The sequence below is a fragment of the Camelus bactrianus genome, chromosome 5 (assembly GCF_048773025.1).
Source record: "Camelus bactrianus isolate YW-2024 breed Bactrian camel chromosome 5, ASM4877302v1, whole genome shotgun sequence".
Classification (NCBI taxonomy): domain Eukaryota; kingdom Metazoa; phylum Chordata; class Mammalia; order Artiodactyla; family Camelidae; genus Camelus; species Camelus bactrianus.
In genome coordinates, this window is record NC_133543.1 from 58,185,509 (window position 1) to 58,207,773 (window position 22,265).

At 37.4% G+C, this 22,265-nt stretch overlaps 1 protein-coding gene across 8 annotated transcripts in view; it reads left to right on the forward strand.

Annotated features, from left to right (window-relative positions):
- The window catches only part of OSBPL6 (oxysterol binding protein like 6), a 186,657-nt gene that overhangs the window by 72,802 nt on the left and 91,590 nt on the right, over nt 1–22,265 (forward strand). For all 8 annotated transcript variants that reach the window (XM_074363954.1, XM_074363956.1, XM_074363949.1 and 5 more), the window contains exon 2: nt 7,255–7,446. The gene's annotated coding sequence lies outside the window, so the exon portion shown is untranslated. The remainder of the gene's footprint in view (nt 1–7,254; nt 7,447–22,265) is intronic.

The following is a 22,265-nucleotide window of genomic DNA, read 5'->3' on the forward strand; positions in this document are numbered from 1 at the left end:
CCTTTTAGTTTCAGTGATCAGTCACGAGCTTTAGCACACTTAACGCATATCTCTTGCATACTTTGGCAAAAAGCATGAGCACTGCCATGTGCAGATGTGCCACGGTGCAGTTGGGCTTAGAGACATGGAGTAGGTATGGATGTTGCCCTCAGAGAGCCTCCATTCTGAGGAAATGCTGGTCAGCGTAAACTGAGGGAAGTCCAAGAGGTGCTGGGCAAGGATTATGAAAGTTGAAAACCTGGAGAATTACTTCTAGCTAAGCCATAGGAAATGATGCCACATCATCCATGCAAGGTTTAAGGGAAGGATGGAATTTAGACTTTGGGGAAGTAAGGGGAAGACTATTGTAGTTAGAGGAAACAAAGGGTGGGCAGAGAGTGGGTGTGTTTGGAGAAACTATAAGGAATTGTATTTGGTTGATGATTTCAAGAAGCCTGCCATGGAAGATAAAGTTGGAAAGTTAGTTGGAGTTAGATCATGGAGGACTTTTAATGCTAGGATAAGGAATTTGGGCTTTATTCTCTCTTTCCTTAGTTTCAAATATTAACTCAAGTGTTTTACCTTAGGCCTGATTATTAAGTATTATTATTCATAAAGAGTAAAGTGATCCTTTTGGATTTCTTTTCTGGGGAACAAAAAATACTGTTACACAACTGCAGTTTGTGTGGTCTGGGTCAAATGGCTTTTCTTTGGCTGGAAATTTTGCACAGAGGCAGTGCCAAATATATCGCGCAGTCCTATCACTCAGATGAAAGTCAGCTACATCACTACATCACTTATTTTGATTCCTCCCCAGGTTCAGTGATGTTAGGATCTACATTTCACTTTTTTTTTTTTTTACCAAAGTGGGGGTGGTGCTAAAATGCCTAATATTCCATTTCTCTAGCAAGCAAGCTGGTTTGTTTGAAAGCTGAGTCATTAAGCTCCTTTATCTTTCTCCTCAATTTCCTACTTGGCATTTTCCCTTCATATTGGGCACTTTGTAAGCAATGAGGGGGCCCATTGATTCACTGCCCAGTAAAGAGCAGCTCTGGGTTTCTTTGTGTGTGTGTGTGTGTGAAGTAATTAGTCTACCTGTGCTGCGCCTTGGAAATATTCTGAGGTGATATTTTTAGCTACGGGAAGCCAAAGGAGAAGCATCTGAATTTTATCAGGTAGACTTGAAACACTTTTCAGTTGATAAAAACATTGGTGAAAAGGGACCCTTTTTGTATTCCCTGGCTAAGTAAATCAGTTGGCTAAAGCTTGAGGGTTATGTGGTAAGGTCAGTTAGTTTTGCTCTCTGATTATCTGTGGAAACCTCTTGTCCTGGCCATTGATTTTAACAAGTAATTATAATAACAACAAACACTTACATAGTTTTAAGTACTCTACATATAAACTCATTTACTCTTCAGAATAATCCTGAAGGGTGGATACTGTCACTCTCTCTATCTTGACAGATTATGAAACTGAGGCATTGCGAAGCTATGTAACCTGGGTCCCACTACTGGTAAATGGCTGAGCCAGGATTTGAACCTAGGCACTTAGGTTCCAGGGTCTTTACTCTTGATCTTATTAAAATCCAAGGACACAGGTAAGGATTCCCTAGACTTAAGGAAACACATTATGTGTCTAAATATTTTAGGCTGTTTATTTTGTATAGTATGAAGCTTTGAATTTAAGAAATTTCAGATCAGGATATGATAAACAGACACCAGAAATCCACTTAGCGTCTCTTTTGTTGTGAATGCATTTTTTTGCACTTAGGCAGGGCATTACAGAGGTGACATTTGAGGCCTGAGCCAGGACTTAAAGAATGCTCAAGTGCTCAGCAGGCAGAGAAGAGCATCACAGGTAGAGGGAACAGCATATGTAAAGGCTCAGAGAGGCGAAATGGCATTCGATGTGCACGTTTAGAGGAAAATATGATGTTCAGTGTACCTAAAGCAGGGTGGAACATGAGGAGAGTGACTAACATGCAATTTAAGATTACAGATTGCACCCTGCTTAGCAGTTTAAAAATTGTCTTCTCAGACAATGACTCTTTTTTGATCAAGGGCTCACAAATTTTTGTATCCAATTTCAGAGGGTTTCCAGGTACTCTGAAGCTTGCCTGCAGGTCTATAGACCCCTTTCCCCCAAGCAGTAGAGAATACTGTGATCCAGTGTATGTTTTAAGAAAGATGGCTCTGATGGCAATGAAAGATGGCTTGGAGAAGAGAATGATTCGAAGCGGAGAAACCAAGAGGCAGATATAAATAATCTAGGGTAGAGATAGCTGAGATGGCAAAAAGAGAGCCATGTCTATTAAAGACATTTAGAGATAGAAGTGATAGGGGAGGGTAATAGCCCAGTGGTAGAGCATGTGCTTAGCATGCACAAGGTCCTGGATCCAATCCCCAGTAGTACAGCCATTAAAAAAAAAAAGACAACATACCTTCTGGGAAAAAAAAAAAAAGGAGACAGATGTCAGAGGACCTGGGGTGAGTTAAATGGGAGAGTTGCACATAAAATAGTTAAAAGTACCTGCCATTTCGAGTGAACTCTTATGTAAACTATGGACTTTGGTTGGTAATAAAGTGCCCATGTTGGTTCATCAATTGTACCAAATATGCCACACTGATGAGGGATGTTGAGGGAAGGGGAGTATATATGTGTGAGTGGGGAGGGCTATGTGGGAACTCTCTGTATTTTCTGCTCAATTCTGTTGTGAACCTGAAACTGCTCTAAAAGAATAAAGTCTATTAAAAACAAGAAACGAAAAGTAACTCATTTCTAGCTGGGTTTAAGGGTAGATAGTGATGTCATTAACTAAAACAGAGGACAAGGAGAGGAAAGGGGAAAGGGTAGAAAGATTATGGGCTTGATTTTTAGACCCACTGAGTTTCAGGTGCTCATGATATATTCCAATGGAAATATCCACTAGACAGTTGGAAATGCAGCCTGGAAAAGATGCCAGCATTGGAGAGAGACTCAGCAGTCTCTAGCAAATGATAGGTTGAAGTCCTCGGAATGAGTCAGGACCACGCAGGGGAGCCCAGAAGGAGAAGGCAAGGGCAGAGGAGGAGTATCAGGTAAAGCTAGCTGGGGAGATGCGACTCAGGGGAGCAGCAACAGCATTAGCATCTGAGCGCTTCCTGTATGCTGGGTCTGTTCTGAACACTGCATACATTAACTTGCTTCATCCTCCGAGAAAGAGCTGCATTTTTACACATGAGGAACCTGAGGCACAGAGAAATAAAGTAATTTGCACAAGGTCACAAAGCTAGTAAGTCACTTTCAATATAAATTAATGGTAACATTAAGCTGATGTAATTGAATTAAAATAGTTTTTTCATAACTCTTTTACAGATTTAAATATAGATTGGTAAGCTTTGATGATAGTATTTCCTTACTTTTCCTCCTGCTCTATCAAGTAAATATAGTATGATCATCAGAATTCATGAAGGAAGTCTGATCTGAGGCTTTCATAAATCTCCAAATTCCCTGGCTTTTTCTCACATGAATATTCTGACAGGATTCATGCATTTCTTAAACATATTTTTGTTTAATAGGTTAAGTTTTCCCTGAAGTTTTCTCCCAATCAATAACCACTTTTGGCATTAGTCAGAGAACTTCCTGAAACGGTTCCGTGAGTCATATTTTCGTATTTCCATTTAGAATATGTTGGAGTCTCTCAGCAGTGACCTGAGACATCAGCAAACTCTACAGTCTTCTTTTAATTTATCCAAAACTTAGCTTGTTTCCTTAAATCTATCCCTTCCTTAGAACCTCTTCATTTTGTTTTCCCTTTTATTACTATGCCAACAGTGGAGATTTTCCTTGGAACCCCTTTTCTCAGTCTTTCTCCAGGGATTTAGACACAGTGTCGAAACTCTCAGTGTACTTAAGATTATCACAGATAGGAAGAGAAAAATCAATTTTTTGTGGAAACATTGTAGCCACTGAGAAAAGCAAAATAATTATCTCTTTACCAGCTAAGGTATTTAGCGGAGACAGTAGACAAAGTAAGCAAGATAATGAGGAAAGATCATATGCCATGTCTTGGGCTACAGTTTTCTTGGAAGGCAATTTAGGCTGTTTAACCCCAAATTAAGACAAAACTGTCTTTTGTGGAAGTGATGTGGGCTTTGATCAAAACCATGGGCTACATTCTGTACAGGAAATAGAAGTGTCTCATTTCTTATTTTTGTTGTGAAATGCACTTTGCTATATCGACGCTAACTTTATGTAAATATACTCTGCTGGTTATTCTGGTTGTCTTTAACGTCTTTACTATTTTAAGGATCTTTTCTTCCGTATTTTACAGAATGATGGAGCTTGCTTTATCTGGCCTCCACTGTGCATTCTCTGCATTAACTTAGTGCTACACGGGACAGTCTTGTCTCTGGTAGAATAGAATACATCCTTTGCCCTGAGGGGCTTGAATAAGACATGAGTGGAATGTGTGGGGAGTGTGCTGGACAAGAACGTTGTGTCTAGTGGGAAAAATTCAGGCTGTGGGAGGATTAGTCACACGATTCATAGGAAAAATTTTTTTGCAAAGATAATGGATCATTTGCTTCCTGAGTGAGCCATTCGGAAGGAACCTTTGCCAAATCACTAAACTCCCCTGGTGAGATTTTGCAGACTCCCTCAAGTACTGGCTAGTGTAGGAGACTTTGTTCAAATCAACCTTTCCAACCTTTCCAACTTTTGATTTATGAATAGTTCTGAAGGTGGGTGTCAGAAGTCTTTTTGGGCTGCAGAGGATATCATTAAATTAGAACGTGATTCCTTTTGTGTGTGTGGGTAAAAATTCAGATATGTTTTCTTTTAAAGTGTCAATTTTGGTTATGGTTTTAGAAAGAAACTACCTCTTCCCTTCTCTGAGTTTATTTTTTAATGAGAGCTTTAAGGATTAATCTTCAATGTGGGTTGTCAGAAGGAGTAATCAGACTTGAACTTTATTAATTTAGCACTTTTGGACTTCAGCCCCACACGCAGTTGATCTGCAAGGTAAAACAAGACCTTGTACAGTTTCTAATTAAAATAAAGTTTTGTTGCCACTTGGTTGACTTCCTAGTTTTTGAATAAAACTGAGTCACCTGGAAATTTGGAATTTGAACGTGACCATATAAATCTTACTGTCCTAACCAAGTTTTTGAAACTTAATTAAAACAAATATTCCTAATATTTCTGGCTTCAGTAACTATGAGAGATGATTGATTATATCTGAACCATGTATTGATTGATTGGTCATTTTTAATGCAGAGCAGTAATCCCCCCGAAGGTTATAGAAGGCATTATACTTTATCATGGTTGTTGTCCTTTTAAAAATTGTACAAAATGTCCATATGAACATTAATTATAGTCTCAGAACAAGCTCTTTTACAAAGTATGTATAAGTAGAAACCTTACAAAATTCACTTTTTAATTCTCACACTTACTGTGTGCAGCGAACTAAGGTCTGGTCGTAGCTTCCCAGAGTCAACGCAGTCTGGTAGGGGAGATAAGAGGTGTCAGAACATGAGGGAGGACCAGAACAGCCTCACATCAGTTGAATTGACCAAAGTACCAGGTGTTGATGAGAAGCTGCTTCCTTCTAGCTGGGAAGATTGATGAAAGAGTTGGAAATTGTACTTTTGAGCTGGATTTTGAAGGATGTAAGCAAAGATTGTGGGGAAAGAGACGAGTGAAGTGGAAAATGATCCTCGAGCCAAGGTATGATTACACAGGCTGGAGACAGGACACACCAGCAGTGTGTATGATGCAGAAGGGCGGGGGCATTCCTTAGGTGTGGTTAGCAAGATGCACCCCTCCCGTTCTCCCTCACCTCTGCTGCTGGACTAGGGGGACAGAGACAGAGAGAAAACCTTGATGTTACCCCGTGGTCTTCTCTTCTCCCTTACCTTCCCATTTGCTACTATAGGATGGTAAGAAGTTACGGAGAATAAGACAAGGGAAGAGGAATGGGGATGGAGTGGGCAAAAAGAACTGCAGTATAGCACAGGGGGCTTCTTTACCATATTCTTTCAGTGTTCTCTCCCTCTCCTAAGCTTGGCAGAGCCCATCAGAGGGAAAAGCAAGGAAAAGGTGGGTAGGGGAATTTCTATAGCTGATGATTCATATTCAGTCTGCCTATTATTATCTGGGATTAAAGAGCATAGATTGAATAGTATTTGCAGAAAATAAACATAATGCTGAGCATACAAAAAATAATATTGATGAACCCTAACCCTAGTTCTTCTATGCCACCATCATAGTCATCAATTCAATTTTATCTAGGAATTATAATATGCACAGAATTGTCTTACAACACAGTAGAAAATTTTAAATCCCTTTTTAAATTTTTGTAGAGGTGAAGAGGCATTTAGAACAAACACTTTTTTGCAGAAAAATGGTATTTAAAGTGTATCACAGCATAAGAAACTGGGTGGACAGACCTGTTTTTGCACTTTTATTAAATCATAACTTTTCAGAATACCTGTTTGTGCATTTTCTTTTTTTTTTTTTCTTTTCAATAAGTAAAAAGAAAAAAAAAAACTAAGAATGAAAGACTAGGCTTGAAAAATAATCAAACCTGGGCAGAAGCTTGTAAGTTTCATTAGGTCCCATTTGTTTATTCTTGCTTTTATTTCTATTGCTTGGGTAGACTGCCCTAGGAGAACATTTCTGAGATGTATGGTCCTCCATTTTAAACTTAAAGTGAACATGTTTTATCTTCTCATAAAGTATTGTTTCTTTGCCTTCTGAGGAATTATGTCAAGTTGAACACTATGCTTTGTCAGTATAATCGGCTCTTTCTGCTTGAGGATTGTTCTAGGAGTTTGGCAGTAACGAGAGAAGTCTGCCTCTACTGCGTTAAGGCAACCTAGAAGCTAGTGATCAGTCTCTATCGGGGTATTGGGATTGTACATTGATGTGCATATGTGAGGGAACCACCTCATAGTGACTGTTCTTAAAAACTGAAGTTTACATTTAATTAATTGAAGGTTTAAATGTGTTTCTGGAAGACATGCTTTGTGTCCTTTTAGGAAATATTTGTTTATAAATTGAGAGTTTACTTACTCCCAACTCTAGGGAAGATGTAAACTTTACTGATTGGTAAGGAGCTCAAGGGTTAAATCTTTGAGATGGCATAGGATTGAGCAAAGGTGGTAAATGGCTGAGATGCCATCCCTTGTGAACTTTCTCCTCAAAAGATAAACTGGAAGGAATTTTCTGTTGGCCACAGAGGCTCATGAAAGGTCAGTGGAGATGTAGTATATGACTGTACTCTTTCTTTTTCAGCTTCTGCCCCTTTCTGCAGAAGAGCAAGAGAAGGAAATCAAGGAGCCACTCCTGTAATTTACCAGATAACCCCAGCAGGCTCAGTAGACAGACCAAGTTCCCAGGAAAAAAGCTGCAGGCACCTGAGGACAAACCTCTTGAACAGCTTTTACCTTAAAGCCAGCCCAGAAGACTTTGACTCCCAGTTACAAGGTGAGTTAGGAGAATGCAAGCTTAAAGTCAAAAGCAGGGTAAGATTAGGCAGTGCTTAATGATAGCAAAATATTAGTGAGATATTACTACATCATAGGCACGTGTTTCTTTCTATTTTTTATGTATATATCAGATCCAAAAATAAGATGTGGTAATTCTGGTTATGTTTAGCCATCTTATTAAAAGTTCTGCAGTAATTTTTTTAAGGATAGGAAGTAGAAAAACATGCCACGTTATTTAATCTTTTTCTGTCTGCAGTCTGGCATCATGTGAAAATAAGACACTGCCCTTCCCTTTTCGAGTAATGAGCCTGCAGAGCTAAGCCTGCAAGTGGCCAAAGAGCTATTCCTGCTTTCGTCATATATGCACTTGTACACAGACCCACAAGTGCCTGCATACACACATTCTTGCAAACACATCCCATTTTTATGATCTTCCATAGTGAACAGGTTGACAACTGACTGTATTCTTTTTGCACATGAGACTGAAATAACTAATATGACACCAGCAATGTTCACTCTGGGCTCCTTGGCATCTTTGTTATTTGCATTTATTATTTTCAGAGCCACCTCACATATGCCATTTGACATCTTAGGCCCAGTGAGTTGAGTCTTCACAATTTGGACACATCCCTCCCAGTTATACAAAGCTTTCTGCTTTGTTAAGATCAGTGACGCCCAGCGTGCGAGGGTGTACCATTAGAGCTCTTGCGGATCTTTTGCAACATGTGTCCTCTGCTCAGACTCGTTTTCTCTGAGGCACAGGGGCAGCAGCAGTGGTGGTGGTGATGGTAGTGGTGATAGTTGCAACATCTGTAATTTGGGAAATGCTCACAGATGTTCTTGATACCACTTCTACCCTTTCCTTGCACAGACTGCTCCTTCCTGGAGAACAGAAACCAAGGCTCAGTTATTTAGTATAATTATTGTGTCAGAAACTTTGTTTATTACTGCACTATTTAAAGTTACTTTTTTCACATTTTTTAAACATTTTTTATTGATTTATAATCATTTTACAATGTTGTATCGAATTGCAGTGTAGAGCACAATTTTTCAGTTATACATGAACATATATATATTCATTGTCACCTTTTTTTCTCCATGAGCTACCATAAGATCTTGTATATATTTCCCTGTGCTATACAGTATTTAAAGTTACATTTTAAAGCACAGCTTGCAAACTGGTGGCCTACAGGCCAAGTTTTAGACTATAATTTTTTTTAACCTGTAAAAGTTTTCTTTTTTTAAAATGGAGTTAATTGCCAACATTGGACAATCTAGAAATTTCACATAAAAAAATCAGATACTTGGCCTCTCTTGGAAGATTAAAAATCTGGTCTGATCTTCTTAATATTTCAAGGACTGAAGTTTGGTAGTCTTTACCACTACCTAAGTACTTAACCCAACCAGCCTTATGGATTTATGTCACTTGCCTGGCACCTGCAGGCTTTTGAGGTCAAGATTCCTGCTTTGAGCATCAATTTCTTCTCTACTTACATGAAATCACTTCCCTGTAGTTTCCACATAATTGTCTTTTAGTCTTTTTTCCCTTTTGGCATTTTATTATTACATATAAAATTTATGTACTTTGAGAATGATGGCTTTCTGAGGTTAAGCTGACACCTGTCTGGCTTGTCTATGAGGAAGGAAAACTTATCCAAAACCAGATGGTCCATTGTTCTTAGTTTGGAAATCTCATTTACATATTGATAAAGTATGAATCATTTTTTCCAGCCCTTGAGATTATCATCTCAGAGTCTGATACGTCATAGCCTAAGGGTTCCGTTCCCTGATCAGTCTGTTTCCGTCCAGGGAGGTAAAAGTGATTAATTGAGTCGGCTTCTTTTTGAATGATACCTGTAGACATTTAGAGTCCATCTTCCGGCTTCTTACTCATTCTGGACACCACAGTGATTCAGTGATCTATGTGCTGTGCCATCTACAGGTGTAGAACTTTTGACATTGAGAAATCTCACCATCAAAATCAGATATACCTTCAAGAACAGTGAGTTGTAGTTAATAACAAAACCCTTTCCCCATGTTTGATCACTATGTATTATTGGGGAACTGCACTACTTTCAGGAATGTTCCTGTTCATTTGATATTGAATCCAACTTTTATATGGTAATAAAGAACTTTAACCACGAAAAGCATTTAAAATCATGGGGTCCTTACGAGGATAGCACTTTTCTGTCTGCTAAACTCAAATGTTAATTGTTTGATCATAGTTAAACTCAAATATTAATTGTTTGATCATAGTTTACAGATAGCAGGGAAGCTGACTTGATCCTAAAACAGTGGTTCTTATCCCAACAACCCATTTTTCAAACGCATAGTGCCTGTTACGCAGATCTTGGGCCTCAGGATATTCATTTTTAATGTTGAAGCAAACAAGAAAGAAGGTTGGCTGGGTTCGATGTTTATTTCTAATAGTTTACTGTGCTCTGGCTGCATTACTTTTGCTCTATCTCGTGGAATCTCCTAGGTCAGTATTGCCTGGGATCTCTTGATACTTGACCGCACGTAAAGATGAAATGTATATGCATCTCTTTGACTATCAGGTTTAAGTTCATAGAAATAAAGTAACTGGAAATTTGTTTCCACACATCTGCTGAGTTGTGACTTGACTATATGAGAAAGAAATTAAACTCTTCTTAAAAGGGAAAAAGCAGGTAACCAACATGTCATTTCCTTAATGGAATGTGTTTACTTCATCCCTCTTTTGTCATAGGAATTAGTGTGTGTGCATGTACACTCAGAAGTGCTTTCAGAAAGCCTCTTTATCTCTTTTTCTTGGCATTCCTGTTCTCAGCTCCACGTTCCATGTCCCTTAACTCCCTGAGGAAAGGACAACCAGGACCAAAAAAATCGAACCAAAGGGCCTTGAAAGCTATTATTGACGTATAAAACAAGTTGAAATGTGGTGAAAAGGGTAAACCCAGTAAATCAGGCCACCAGTCAGCAAATATAACACAGGGAGAAACTGGAAGAAGAGTGTTCAGCCCTGGCATGGCTAGAAAGCTGACGTCTGCTCCCTTTTACCCATCACGAGGGTCATAAGACTCTTCCCTCAGGTAGTAAAAATGGAGAGAATATTCAATGAGAATGGACTATGCTGATACCATTTTACTTGAGCTTTCTTCAAAAGATGATCAAAGATATTTCTTTGTATTTTTAGGGGAAGAATTCCCTTTTTTCTTGAGGATCATTGTAAATTCATGAATTTTAAAAATATTTGTTCTGTGTTGACTAGTTATAGTGACTTTTTTTTCTGGGTGCTCTTTGTTCCTTGAGAGCCCCTTCAGATTGGTTCCTGTATATACATACAGAAAAGAGAAGCTATCACAAGTGAATCACAGTGAATTTTCACAAACTGAACAATTTCCATATAATCAGCACCCAGATCAAGTTGCAGAAGATCCCAGAAGCACCCACGTCCCATTAGTTTTTTGGCACAACAGGATACTTCAGGCTCCTCTCATTCATTTCACAGTTCAATCTAAGAGTCAGTCATTATAAGGAGCTCTGGTTCCTTTTAGTAGAAAATGGAATTTAGAAACTACAATCTGGGCAATAAGGGTGCTCATTCTTATCAGTTGTCAGGGTTTCCAGGCTGTTTCAGAGAAAAGAGTCAGAAATACATTTATGAGTTTGTGTTGATTTTTCCAAGTTAACTTTATGGTGTTTTAATATTATTTGATTTTATAATTATGAGTTCATGTTGATTTTTCCAAGTTAACTTTATGGTGTTTTAATATTATTTGATTTTATATTTATATATCTCTTTTTCTCTTACACTGAAAATATTGGTTCAAAATAACATCACAAATTTATCTGCTTTATCCTTTAAGTAAGTAAAATAGTTTAAAATGAATAATCTCAGCATTACTACTACTAATTGTTCTATTTTTACATAGAGAAAAAATGTAGAGTTTTATTTACCTTTTATTAATGTCGTTATTTTTGGTCTTTTAAAATTTATGTATGTGGTCTAAAATGAATTTTTCCCGCAACTCCATTTTTTAGTATTAATGTCAATATGTTTCTTGGCAGTGAGATTTAGTCTATTAAGTCTTTAGTTCATCAGATAATTTGAGTTATTTGCAGCTCATGACATCATAGGCGGGAGATGTTTCAGAAGTGACAGTGGGATTATTGTACTCTTTGGATGGTGGACCAATTTGTGCTGCATTGAGTGCATTTATTAGTGACCATTCATCACAGCACAGGCCCAGAAGCAGAAGAAAGAGAAATGATCTAAATGAAGCAGAGAGCCTGACAGTGCCCCAGCACTTTTGTCCTTCTTCTTTCTATCTGATAAAAGGATATTTTTTTATGGATGTTTATCTTGGAGTGACTTCCTTTTCCCTTGGTTTGGTCAAGGGATCAAGTACTTTGACTTTTGGACATATTTTGTAATATTTGACGTCGGGAGAACTGTAAACGTTCATAGAGAACATAGGAATAGGTAGTTTCTCCTTCCTTCCTTCCCTCCTGCTTTCCTTCCTTCCCTCCTTCTTTCCTTCCAGCCTTCTGTCTATCCTTCCTTTCTTTTTCCTACAACCCATGTAATTCCTTGAACTTGAAGCTGAGGGGTAGGTAGTTGAGGGGAATAGGAGAGCTGCATCACTCCCCTTTAGTCTTTTAAGCTTTTCTAGAATGTCTTCGAAACCACGATACGGTTGGAATCCATATTTTTGTTTTTTCCAAATAGTTTAGTTCTAAACTTTGCCTCAGTAAGAAGTGATTACAAAGATGATAGACTAACACATAGGATCTCTAAAACTTCAACTGTGTATGGCTGGTGGTAAAGGAACAGTGGCAATTTAAATAGATGTGTCTTTTATCATGTGCCTTATATCACCCCTGCCATACTGCCATAGTTAAAGTGTTTGCTCATTCATGCTCTCGTTCATTCATTCATTCATCCATCCAGCAAAGTCTGTTGAGTATCTCTGCTCAGTGTGCACCAGGCACTATTCTGGGCACAGAGATTATAACAGGGGGAGAAGGAAATGTGACAGGTGAAGTCTCTGGGGATGGACAATAAGCCAGTACACAAATACTGTTAACTATTGTGTGAGATAAATGCTGTGAAGGAAATGCAAAGAATATTGTGCAGAAAAATGACAGGGCATATGCCTATTTCGAGGTGACACAAGCTGAGAACTGAAGGGTGATTTGCTGACTAAATTTTCATGCTTAGAAAACTAAATTTGAAAGTACTATATAGTTTATTTAAACAGTAGCTACAAATTTGGCATTTGAATTTATTTTCAAATGTCTAATTTTTTTTTTCAACTGGCACTATAAATTGTTAAGCTTTAAAATCTCTTGTTTTGTCAGTTTCTGAAAACTGGAGGAAGTCCTGGATGGAAGGTATATAGGAACTCTCTCTGAAAACCTAAAATTATTCAAGAATAAAACATTTAAAAGAAAAAGAACGGTGAAGAAATACCAAAATTTATACTACATCGAGTATACTCTGGCAAAGATAAGAAGGTCAGACTATGTAGGAGGGGTGTGTAGGGAGAATGGTGGGTGGTTAAGAGTTCTTGTATAGACTTTTGTCTCATCACTCATTTTTGAACTAAACAAATTTTACCCGTTTTCATGCTTCATTTCACCTTCTTAAGTTTTACAAAGTTAACTAAACTTGCAAAAAGAGTCAGTTTACATTTTACCTTCTTTAAAACATTTATTCATTTTCTTAAAATACTCTTGGACTACTTAGAATGTTATCCTTCAGGTGGAAATTAGCAAATCTTTGTCACAAGGGGCTTTTAATAAAATTGGTATCATAGGTAAAAGTCTTCTCTGATCAAAACAAATCTTCTCTACCCTTTTGTTAGTACTTTTCAGTTTGTGTATTTCTAAGCATAAAGTACCTTCTATTATATGTTAGAGAAGATGGAGAAATCTGAAGGTGGCAAGAAGCCAATAAATTCAGAATCTCCTTTGTAAATGCTTTGCCATCTGTAACACAAATAAACAGACCTGTCATGGAAAGCTCTTTAGTAATCTATAATCTTTGAAAGTATCCTCCAATATCTGGTCCCAAGAATTCTTCCTAATCTTTCATTATTGTACTCTTTGGATGGTGAGTTCTGGTTCAAGAGTCAGCAAGTTATAGCCCACAAGGCAAATCTGGCCTACAGTCTTGCTTTGTAAATAAAGTTTTATTAGAACATACCTATGCTCGTTCATGTGCATTTTGTCTATGGCTTCTTTTCCACTACAGTAGCCCCCCTTTATCCATGGGGGATGTGTTTCAAGACTCTCAGTGGATGCCTGAAACTGTGGATAACACTGAACTGTTCTAATATATACTATGTTTTTCCCTATACATACATACCTATGATAAAGTTTAATTTATAAATTAGGCAAAGAGATTAACAATAATTTATAATAAAATAGAACAATGATAACAATATACTGTAATGAAAGTCATGTGAATGTGGTCTCTCTCTCTCAAAATATCTTACTGTACAAATTTAATGCCTTTTCCATCTTAACTAAGTACTTATCATGCACTGTGGCCTTAACTTTTGCAGTTTGAGATGCGATAGCAAAACTAGCACAAATTTCTTTTTCTTTCTTTACACTTTCACAGATAGATGGTTTGTTTTTACTGTAGATCTTAACAACCTCAGCTTACAATTTTTTCCTTCCTTCCTAAGTCAAGAACTCTCGCCTTTTCACTTAAAGGAAGGACTTAACGACTTTACAGCTTCTCTTTGGTAGATCTTTATTGCCAGCATCACTGCTCTTGCACTTTGGAGCCATTATTAAGTAAAGTAATGGTGACTTGAACACAAGCACCAAGATACCGCAGCAGTTGATCTAATAACCCAGATGGCTAAGTAGACTAATGGGTGGGGCACGCTGGACAAATGCATGATTTACGAGCTGGGCAGGATGGAGCAGGACGGCAGGTGATTTCATCATGCTACTCAAAACAGCATGCAATTTAAAACTTATGTTTATTTCTGGAATTTTCCACTTAATATTTTCAGGTCAGGGTTGACCTCAGAAATTGAAACCACGGATAAGGGGGAACTGCTGTACAGGGGTAGTCTGGAGTAGCTATGATGAGATTGTATGGCTCACAAAGCCTAGGTTTTCTGCCAGGTCCTTTGTGTAAAAAGTTTGCTGACCTCCAGTCTAGTCAAAGGCATTGACTGGGTTATCTCTTTCTATTTCTGAATCTGGGATCCAAGAAATTTTTGCAATCCCAAGGATTAGTAGACAACAGAGTTGTTCATAGTAGAGCTTTTTGCTTTATTTTTTTAATTTTATTTTTATTTTTGCATTATTTTCTTCTTTATTCATAAGTGGAGGTACTATTTTTGTAGTAAAAATTTTCCATGAGCTTTCTAAGGTTTTTAAAAACCATTTTGTAATGTAAAGTCCATTTCAATAAATGTTAAATAATATATACATTAATTATCACTTAAAATTCTTATTTTTTTTTAATTCTGAGGAGAAAATTTTTAATTCCTTTTTTCTGAGGCTTTAGGTCTATTACTTGGGAGTGAATCTACGTCTAATACTATACTATTATTCTCTGTGAAGAGCAGGGCCCCGTTGGCAACCCTCTACACCTGCTGCATATTTTCAGTCTTGTTAAAACACAAAGTGCTGGGCCTCAGAGTGTTTGATTTGCTGGTTTGGATGAGCTAAAAAATTTGCATTTGGAAATTCCACTCCTGGGTATATATCTGGAAAAAAGGAAAACACTAATCCAAAAGGATACATGCACCCTAATATTCATAGCAGCACTGTTTACAATAGCCTAGACGTGGAAACAACTCAAGTGTCCATCAACAGACGATCGGATTAAGAAGATGTGGTGTGTATATATATACACACACATACATATATACAATGGAATACTACTCAGTCATAAAAAGGAATGAAATATTGCCATTTGCAGCAACGTGGATGGACCTAGAGAATATTATGCTTAGTGAAATGTCAGACAGAAAGAAATACTACATATCACTTATATGTAGAATCTAAAAAACAATATGAATGAATGTATAAACAAAACAGATTCACAGATATGGAAAATAAACTTGTGGTTACCAAAGAAGAGAGGGAAGAGGGGGAAAGACAAATTAGGGGTATGGGATTAACAGATACCAGCTACTGTGCATAAAATACATAAGCAACAAAGATTTACTGCATAGCACAGGGAATTATACCCATTATCTTGTAATAATTTATAATGGAATATAATCTGCAAAAATACTGAATCACTATGCTGTATACCTGAAACTAACATAATACTGTAAATCAGCTGTATTTAAATTTAAAAGAATTTGCATTTGGAATAATTTCCTGGTGACATGTTCCTGGCACCACCTTTTAAAAGCCCTGTAGTAGATAGCACTGGCATTTCCTAGCTTGGAATTTAGGAGAAAGTAGCTGCTTTTTCCATCACAATTCGATATTGTGTGACATTTTAGGCCTTCCTTTGAATTCCTTCAACTTCCACTCATTGTCTTTGTGACAGGACTCACTAATTAACCAGATATCATTTCTCTACTTTCATCTGTATTCCAGTCTCCAAATTCTGTTGCTAATGTCCACTGTCATCAAAACCCTTATAGGGTTTCACTTAAAAAAAAAAAAAAAGTCCCTTTACTGTTGTTTTCAGTGTCGTTTTAAATCTTTTTTTTAATTAAAAAAAAGTTTTTTTTGTGTGGGTGAGAGGTAATTAGGTTTATTTATTTATTTTAATGGAGGTATTGGGGATTGAACCCAGAATCTCGTGCATGTTAAGCATACACTCTACCACTGAACTATACCCTCCCCCATGCGTGTATATTTTGAAGTAATTTTTTCTTTCTTGATTCCCACAAAGTCCCATGAGGTGAGTTGGGCACAGAAGTTATCTTCCCTGCACAGGGGAAGCAAAGACTCTGAGGTTTAAGATCACAGTTTGATCTGCTGAGAAAGGAAGTCTCGAGGTCAGGCTTTTTGCATCCATTTCTTTGTTAATTATAGAGTAGCATGAGTTTGACACTAACTGGACCTCAAACCATTAGGACCCCTTTTCCTTCACTTTACATCAATATCTCTAGTATTTTTGACACTAAAATAATCTTAGTGTGTTATTTGAGCGTTCTCTTATATTTATATGTAGACTTAATTTTAATGAGGATATGCCACAAAATCCATTTAAAGACAAACTGATACATTCGTTTCTATTTTGTGGATTTTTGTAAAATTATGCATTTTCCCCCATATATTCTTTATCCTTTGATGGGAAATTGGCAAACCTTTTTTATAAAGGCTTTTAATAAAATAGTGTCATAGATCAAATCAGTCTCAAAATTGGAAGTCTTGAGGTTTAAATGTCCTGAGCCTGCTCATGGAGGAAGGTGATGATCTCTTGGATACAAGCGTGTCCTCAAGTCTTTTTCCCCCTCACAGAGTCATTTGGGGGAGGGGGAGGAGTCAGAGAGGATGCATAATAATAGTAAACATTTTGCACAGATTATTGCACTTAATTCTGATAATTCCATGAAGTAGATGTTATTGTCTCTGTTTTATAGATGAAGAAACTGAGGCACAGAGAAATTAAGTAAAGGGCCTGAGGTTTCATAGCTAGGGAAGGGCAGAGTTAGGACTGGTTCCAAACCCAGGCGATCCATGGGATTTTTTTTTTGTGGAAAAATAAAAGGAAAAAAACACCACACGATATATGCACCCCCGCCCCCCGCCAAAGGCCCTGATTTACACCGCATGCATACTCCCCCTTGGCCAATTTCAGTTCCCAAGGGGATGGATGTCTCTGAAGGCTGAGCTGGGGAGAGGCGCAGATGGTCGACTCCTGAGCCGGTGTTAGCTGGCTCTAGTCACTACTACCTGTGTGCAAAGATTGCCACACCCCAATTAAATGAGTTCACAAGGCAGGAGAACCAGGACCTGGCAGTAGATCCTCAGTCACTGCTAGCTGTTTCTCCTCTCCTGTAACAATGAATAAGCAGTAATTGAAACCAACCCTCCTGCTGAATGCCTAACACAAGTAGAATTTAATTATCGGCACTCTGATATGTGGGTAAAGGTCTACGTGAGCATTGCTATTCTGGAGGGATGACAGTTTTTAAAAATTCTACTGAAGCCTTCTGACTGTGAAACATCTGTGATTAGGTAGATAATGGCTAGTAAATTAGGTGGGTGGCAGGTGCAGTAATTCTCTGCAGCCAGGCTAACCCATCAGTGGTGTTTTGAAAGAATTACACTGCTGCCGCTTATTCCTATTCCTAACATACAACTTGACACCAGGAAGAATAGAATCTAATAATGCCCCAGGCCTCTAGAGCACCATTAGCAGCCCGGTGGGTCTTTTTTTAGGACAACCTGGAGGTTTTCTCTTGGGAATGTTGAACTTTGTACAGTCTTTCTCTCTAGCTGACTGCTGAACAGATAGGGAACTCCAATCTGTAAATCATTTGGATTATCTTTGGGCAAATATAATAAAATCAGACCTGACATGAGGGTGGCTGTGGCAGACTGTGGGCACAACCACCTGTATTTAATGGCTAGAATGGAGGACTTAAGTCTTAACTATAAAATGATAAGCCCAGTAAACATCTGAGTGTTTTTTGTGGCCCATAACGTCACACTGTAATGTTGAAATTGACATAGTCCCCACCCTCAAAGATTGTACAGAATCAACACAAGTGAACACAGTGCAATGCATGTTCAATAACATATGTATGCATAAGTATGCAAGTGATAGACTGAAGTGACCATTTTCTCCAGTGGGTTAGGAAAGCTTTTATAAAGATGGAACCTGAGCACAAAATAATATAAAAAACTTAACACCTGCATGTTATAAAACCATTGCTGTGGTCTGAAATGTTTGTGTCCTCCCAGCATTCAAACACTGAACTCCTAACCCCTAAGGTGATGGTATCAGAAGGTAGGCCTTTTGAGGGGTGATTTAGTCATGAATGGAGTTAGTGCCCTTACAAAAGAGACTCCAGAGAGATCCCTTGCCCCCCTTCTGCCATCTGAGGACAGAGTGAGAGATGGCCATCTGTGAACTAGAAAGTTGGTCCTTACCAGACACAGAATCTTCCAGTGCCATTATCTGGGGCTTCCCAACCTCCAGAACTGTGAGAAATCAATGCTTGTTGTTTATAAGCCACCCAGTCTATGGTGTTTAATTGTAGCAGCCCAAAGGGACTAAGACAGCCACCTTCTATCTTGAGAATTTTTTCATCTTCCAAACTGAAACTCTGTACCCATTAAACTAACTCCACTTCCCCTCCACAGATCTTGGCTACCCTCTTCTATTTTCTGTCTTTGTAAATTTGACTACTCTAAGTCCTTCACATAATATTCTACGAAGTAGAATTATACAACATTTGTCTTTTTGTATCTGTCTTATTTCACTTAGCATGACGTCTTCAGATTTTATCCATGTTGTAGCATACATCAGAATTTCCATCCTTTTGAAGGCTGTATAATGATCCATTCTACTGATATACCTCGTTTTATTGCACTTTGCTTTATTTTGCTTCACAGATACTGCGTTTTTCACAAATTTAAAGGTTTGCAGCCATCCTGGAAGGCTATTGGTGCTGTTTTTACAACAGCATTTTCTCACTTTGGTGATTCTTGCAATATTTAAAACTTTTTCATTATTATTATGTTTGTAATGGTTGTCTATGATCAGTGATCGTGAATGTTATTATTGTAATTTTTTCTTTTGTATTCTTAAATTAAGGTATGCACATTTTCTTAGACATAATGCTGTTGCACGCTTAATAGACTACAGTAAAAATAACTTTTATATCCACAGGGAAACCAAAAATTCATGTGACTAGCTTTATTGCAATATTTGCTTAATTGTGATGGTCTGGAACCAAATCCATGATATCTCTGAGATATGCTTATATAAATACGTCACATTTTGTTTATCCATTTATTCATTGATAGACACTTGTGTTGGTTCTCCTTGTTGGCTATTATGAATAATGCTGCTATGAATATGAGTGTATGTATATGTATGTGTGTATATATATATATTATGGGTATATGTATATATATATATTTTTTCAAGTCCTTGCTTTTAATTCTTTTGTGTATATGCCCAGAACTGGAATTTCTGAGTCATACAGTAATTTTATTTTTAATTTTCTGAGGAACCATTTTTAGTAGTAGTTACACCATTTTACATTACCTATAGCAATGCATCAGAGTTCATTCAGGAACATTTTTGTTTGTTTTGTTTGTTTTGGAGGGGTAGTAATTAGGTATTTATTTATTTATTTTAATGGAGGTGCTGAGGATCGAACCCAGGACCTCGTGCATGCTAACCACACGCTCTACCACTGAGCTATACACTCCCCCTATTCAGGAACGTTTTTAACCTAAACCATTTTGTCTGCTTTAGCTACTCTTCAGCATACCTCAACTCAGTACAGAAACTTGTTTTGACAGTAAATTCCTCTAGTTAATGGGACTCGTGCTGCTACTCAGGTCACTTGGTGCCTTAGTAAGAGTTTACATACACTCAGCATGGATTTATGAATCATTCATTATTCAGGGTCACAAAGCAGAGACAAAAATCTTTGATGTTTCCTGTTATTGCCAAAAAGTCCACTCTCTGCTGATAATCAATACCTATTAGAAGTCATGGGAACCATATTTCCTAATATTATTTTCTCTATTAACATATGTATTATGGTAGTACCAAGCTTCCTTTCAAAACAAGTTAGCATGGGCCAGGAGGCAAATGATGAGTGAAAAAGTAGCTGACAATTCTTATAAAATTAGCACTGGTAAAACTGTCAAGTGATGGTATCAAAATGGTCTTGTCAGGGATGTCCGTGGCTTGTTGTTCCCATCAAAATAAAATGTCCCGTGATCTCACTATATTAAATATGTTGTACAGCTTTCGTGCCCATGGGTTTAAAAAAAAAACTGTACTGGTAACAATCCTTTTAGAAATACAGACTTCCAAGGATGTACTCTTTTAGCCATTTGATAATCTGTTGAAAGCTATTGAGTGTCTCCCTAGAAAAATAAAATGCATATATGTACAACACTTTTCATACCATTTCTGGACTTTAAAGAATGTGCTCAACCTATTCAGGAGCCCAGGTCAAGAACCCTCTTTAACTGTGTATTGTATGCCATCAGTAATGTACCATACTGTAGAAAACTTGATTTGTTTAGGTTATTCATTTTGATTTATAGTTAATTAAGGGTAAATCTCAGTGAAAGAATTTGTTGCATGGGCTTTGATGTCAAATAGATTTGAAACCAATTCGAGGACCCTGTTTAATAAACTTCCTAAGCCCTAATTTCCTCATCTGTGCTCTAAGAATACAGGAGAGTCCCGGAAGATGAGTGGAAAGTGCTTGACATCCAGGCCTGGCACCTGGTAAGAGCCTGCTGTTTTTAATTGGTATTTTTTCCCTAACATGATAGAGGAAGCTAGCAAGGAGGTGGGTGATCTCTTTTTAGGACTCCGACCTCAAATAATATTTTTGATGTACTATTTTTTTACTCACTGATTATTTTTAAAAGACTGTTTATGTTTTCTTAACTATATAATTAGTAGATGTCCAGAGAAAGATTGCTTGAGGAAAAAGTGTAAGAGGCAGTTTGGTTGTTCAGGTTAAGGAAGTATTCCCTAATCTCTTTATAATTAACAGTTTTTGGAAGTTCTGAGAACAATCCAATGCATAAGCCCCAAAACCCAATAAAACCTAAACTAGGAGGAAAGAGCTTTTGATGTTCCTGGAATATAAATTTCCTACCAAGTACAAAACTAAAACTGGATAGGAGAGAATATATAATTATTAAATCTAGGGACAGATGTCCCAATTAGAGAATACATCAGTTCAAATTTCAGCTCTCCAATAAAGACATTATCCCATTATTATTTCACAGAGATTAGTGTGCTATTAGAAAATAGCTGATTTAAGCTGACTTTCAGGGGAAATTCCATATGAGAAGTTAAAATAAGTAAGTAGAATAATAATTCTTAAATCACTGAAGAAGATTTAGACTGTTCTTTATCCATTTTTCTGATATTATTTTAATTTACCTCATTGGTTTGCAAGAAAACTTTCTTTGTTAAAAATATTAACCCTTTGTCATAGATTTATTTTTTTCTAGTTTTTTTTTCTTCATGCATACTAGTTTTGTTGCCATGATTAGTAAGCTATTCCTCATCCCAAGGTGATTAAATATTTACCTAAAATATTTTCTACTGCTTTTATGGCTGTCATTTTACATTTAAAACTTAAGCCACTTGAAATACATTGTGATCTAAAATATGAGACAAGGGATTCAGCTTTTCTATTTTATTTTTTTGAAGTTGTTGTTACATAATCCTTTTGTTGAGTAATTTTCTTACTGATATAAACACATATTTGGGTTTTTTTAAATTAAAATTTTATTTCAAATTTGTAAAATATATTTAAATTTTTAAAGCTGCTCCTTATTTTTAATAGCAGTTTTATGGTCACAGCAAAATTGAGCAGAAAGTACAGAGCGCTCCCACATCCTCCCCTGCCCCCACACATGCATAGCCTCTCCCACTGTCAACATCCCACACCAGGGTAGTATGATGGAAGAGCCTACAATGACAGGTCATTATCACCCAAAGTCTAGTTTACGTTAGGGTTCACTCTTGGTGTTTTATATTCTGTGGGTTTTGGCAGATGTATGACGTGTGTCCACCATACAGAATAGTTTCACTGCCCTAAAATTCCTCTGTGCTCCACCTAGTCATCTCCTCTCTACCCCCAACCCCAGGCAGCCACGTATCTTTTTTTCTGTCTCCAG